We start from the raw sequence: 4,137 nt of genomic DNA, 5'->3' as shown, positions 1-4,137 counted from the left end.
TTTATTATGCTTAATTGATATAGCTAGCCATAAATGCCATTTGTAGAAGGTGATACGTGTGGAAGCATAAATCTGTAGTACAGGGTCTTTTACCAATACTTTTTTTAAATAAAACTAACCCCATAAATTTTCCTACAATACGTGTTTACATATACATCACATTAAGTTCGATGCTCTCTAACTGTGTAGGATAAAATGAGAGGAAAAAAAATGAAGGTGCGAACGGATCAACTCATGTAGTAACAATTTTCAATCCTTATTAGTCTCGCAGTTTCTTAATTTTTCATTTTTTATTTATAGTTTTCTTTGTCGTTAACCATTGGCATGCTAACATAATCACATCTAAGTTTCCCGGGCGAGGTACCACGAACTGATTATTGTATTCTCTAGGATATTATATTGAAAGGAAGCATCAATTTATTTTCAAGGTGAATATTTTTCTTTTCCAAATTGGTTTCTTTTGTGTTGATTCTCATGGAATATAGTTTCCTGCTAAATGTGTTAAGATCTAACGATTAACCATGTACAGAGTGCGAATGATATGGGAATGTTAATGTTGATTATCCATTAGAAGGGAGCATGTCTACTACGTCCTATATAGATTTGGAAGCACAATAAAACACATTCTGAATAGAAGTTATGACATCCGAGGTTTGAATTTTGTTACATTTGGCTCATTTCTCATAAATTAGAGGAAATTTGTTTCTCAAAAGTAAGACGTTAAATGTTGCACACTATGTTAAAATGAACATACAATAAGAAGCTGATGAATTAGAAAAATGGATGCATAAATTAATTTCGGTGAGGCTTTATAAGCACACAAAACAAGGCCTGAAATACTTAATGGAGTCTACCATTACAGTATCTTGCTACTAGGCCTTCAGTTCTATTAGTAATTAGTAAGAGCCAGTTCTGATGGATAACGTAGATACATTCTTATTCATCAAATTCTGTTTTGGTTAACAAAATCTGAATACTATAACATAATCCAATTTACCTATATCCTTGATGGTTACAGCATTTTGTATGTCTTACATTACATCGATCTCCATACTTAATTCACGGGTTCTGTGATGACGGTGAGTACGTTCACCGAGGATGATCTTTGGAGAAGATGATAATGTTACAGGTGATGGCAAACATGTTTCCGTAAGAAGGTAGTACATTTTCAGCCAGTATGTACCTGCTAACCTTGCAATTATATGAGAAAGAATGAAATGGAAGCTGATTACTTTTATTAATTGAAACAGGCACCGGAGTAACCTGGCCACTACAAATATAAGGATAGCACAAATCATATCGGGACTGGGGGAGGCGACGCGAAGCCAAAGCCGAGCTTTACCAAATCATATCGCGACTGGGCAAGGCGAAGCCGAATCCTAGCTTTACCCAATCATATCGGGACGGGGAGAGGCGAAGCCGAGCTTCACCAAATCAAAAATATGGTTCAAAAAAAGAGGCAGTGAGGCATTGTATTTGTAATTGTGCATAACTATGTCATTCTATTTGTAGTTGGAGATTGAATTGGTGAACCAAGTTTACGAAGTCGCCCGGGCACGAGCACAAAATCTAGTTATTAAATCACTCTCCTAGTAAATTATCACGTTTAAAAATCACAGTTTGTTGGCGTTAAATGGTGGGCCCAACTATTTTCATGTTATATGACAAGATTTGTTTGTTAAATTCTAATCACACAATTAATCTATCATTTAAAAATGTGATTAATAGTCCTCACTGGACTAGTATTTATACAGAATTCTAGAAAGATAAAGGATATCCAGAAGCAGGTTTACTTCAAGACAGTCAAAAATGGTTTCCACTCAAGATGTGAGCTTCAGCGTTAATGAATAAACTAATCAATTGTTGATTCATATCAATATTTGTGTAGATTCTATTCAAAGTACAATAAATATGAATAATAAGTTTTTTATTTTAAACCTTTGTGTGTCATTCTTTTGGTAGTTATGATTACATTGCGTGTTCCAATTTAATATATTTTTGTTTTGCTTTTGATTATGAGATTAACTTTTGTTTTTATTAACTTTAAGTTTCGGTCACATATTGGTTTATCTCTTTTGATTTTGTGACTTTTTAGTTTAGCGGATTACAAATCTAACCGTTAGGGTTTCTTTATCAAATGATGATAAGTAGATGATATTGATTAACTCATGTGTGAAGTCACGATTATACTATTATCGATTTATATCTCATAAGATGTGTATTTAGTATACGTATGAGTTTCAGTTTTAGCTTTTTACTTTGTGGCAGGTAATAGCTATGATCTTGTCGACCTTTCTCTGGTCAAGGTTGTCTTTTTGTTATTCTTTTGTTTTGCAGGGAATAACAAAACAATGGGGGAGAGTTCTATATTGAGTTGGTGCTTAAATGTCATATCTTTGTGGGGTGGTCGGTAATTATGAAAATCGAGGGGATAATTATTTCTAATCTCTTTCTAGATATGTAACTAGACCGATTCTGATCTTGGCTTGACATATCGAAGTGAGGTAGTGAATATTTTGATTAATCGCTTTCTTGTTAAGAAAAGCTGAGTTAATTCGGATTATTGCTTTTGCTCAACGAAATAAGGTTCAATTGTTTCAGAACAATTCATTCCTAATCAGAAAATCTAATTTAATTCTGATCTTAGTTTAGGCTTATCAAAATAAGGCACGATTATTCAAGTCTAATCGATTCCTGATAAAAAAACAACTAGTTATCTAACCTATTTTAGGCTTATCAAAATTAGGTGCAACTATCTTTGTATAATTGGATCACATATTAAAATGAGGAAAAATTACTTCGGGTAATTGTTTCCTTGATAAGAGGCTAAAACAAATTACTTTGATAGTTTCAGTTTTAGTGAATCAAAAGTGGTATGTTAAACCTTCTTGCTTACTCTTATAGTTTATATCGAGTTTTTATGACCTTGAGGGTCCCTTCGAAATACGTGTTGCATTTTTTCCTTTTTTTTGTCATTTTTATGACAAAAAGGGGGAGAAATATATGGAGTATAGGGTAACTAGTAATCACTGAGAAAGGATATATGTGTTTAAAAGTATATATCTAAAGGAAAAGAGTAAAGTATTGATGAAGGGGGAGAAACATATCATGTTGCGTAGTATTACTTATTGCGAAAGTGGATAACACATATGTTCGGATTGAATATATACCCAACTTCTTTAGAAGGAGTAAAGTTTTTTGTTATTCAAATGCTTCAATAACGACATTTATTTATGAATAGTTACAGGTTATTGTGTGTTGAAACTTGGAATCAAGCGTATGAAGAGTGAGTTAAGAGACTGTTATTTAACGGGGAACTTTTTTTCTAGCTGTTGATGGTGGTTTTTAGCTTAAGATTAAAATCGTAAAACCGCACATCTGACATGACGTCACTATGACCATTAGCACATTTATTGAATCGATCAGCATGCCTACGTAAGAATTACCAGGGTACCTTTTTTTTATGTGTCATGTTCCACGGCAGAACCCCTAACATTGACCGACATCATCTATGCCAAACCCTAATTCTCATGCTACCGCGCCAAGGCATACCAACCATGCCAGCCGCACCACTGTGCCAATGGCAAACCATGCCAGCCACATACCCGTTCCAAGGCATACCAACCATGCCAGCCGCACCATTGTGCCAATGGCAAACCATGCCAGCCACATCTCCGCTCCAAGGCATGCCAACCATGCCAGCCGCACCATTATGTCAATGGAAAACCATGCCAGCCACATCTCTGCGCCAAGGCATGCCAACCATGCCAACCACATCTCCACGCCAAGGCATGCCAACCATGCCATCCGCACCACTATGCCAATGGCAAACCATGCCAACCACATCTCCACGCTAAGGCATGCCAACCATGCCAGCCGCACCACTGTGCCAATGGCCAACCATGCCAGCCACATCTCCGCGCCAAGGCATTCCAACCATGCTAGCCGCACTATGCGCCAATGGCATGCCAAACCCTTGGCCCCACCATGCCAAGCCAACCTCACCTTGCCTTGGCCCCAACCATGGTAGCCGCACCATGCGCCAATGGCGTGCCAAACCCTTGGACCCACCATGCCAAGCCAACCGCGCCTTGCCGTGGCCCCAACCATGCTAGCCGCACCATGCGCCAATGGCAT

At 37.2% G+C, this 4,137-nt stretch overlaps 1 long non-coding RNA gene across 1 annotated transcript; it reads left to right on the top strand.

Moving 5' to 3' along the window:
- The first annotated feature begins 208 nt into the window (after window positions 1-208).
- LOC113274052 lies at window positions 209-1,541 on the top strand. The gene is made up of 4 exons (XR_003322736.1): window positions 209-428; window positions 530-651; window positions 1,019-1,157; window positions 1,251-1,541. It is a non-coding gene; the product is annotated as an uncharacterized LOC113274052 (long non-coding RNA).
- Window positions 1,542-4,137: the final 2,596 nt, after the last annotated feature.

The sequence above is a fragment of the Papaver somniferum genome, chromosome 4, assembly GCF_003573695.1.
Source record: "Papaver somniferum cultivar HN1 chromosome 4, ASM357369v1, whole genome shotgun sequence".
NCBI lineage: Eukaryota > Viridiplantae > Streptophyta > Magnoliopsida > Ranunculales > Papaveraceae > Papaver > Papaver somniferum.
Note: the sequence above shows the minus strand (reverse complement) of the source record. Positions and strands in the feature narration are given on the sequence as shown.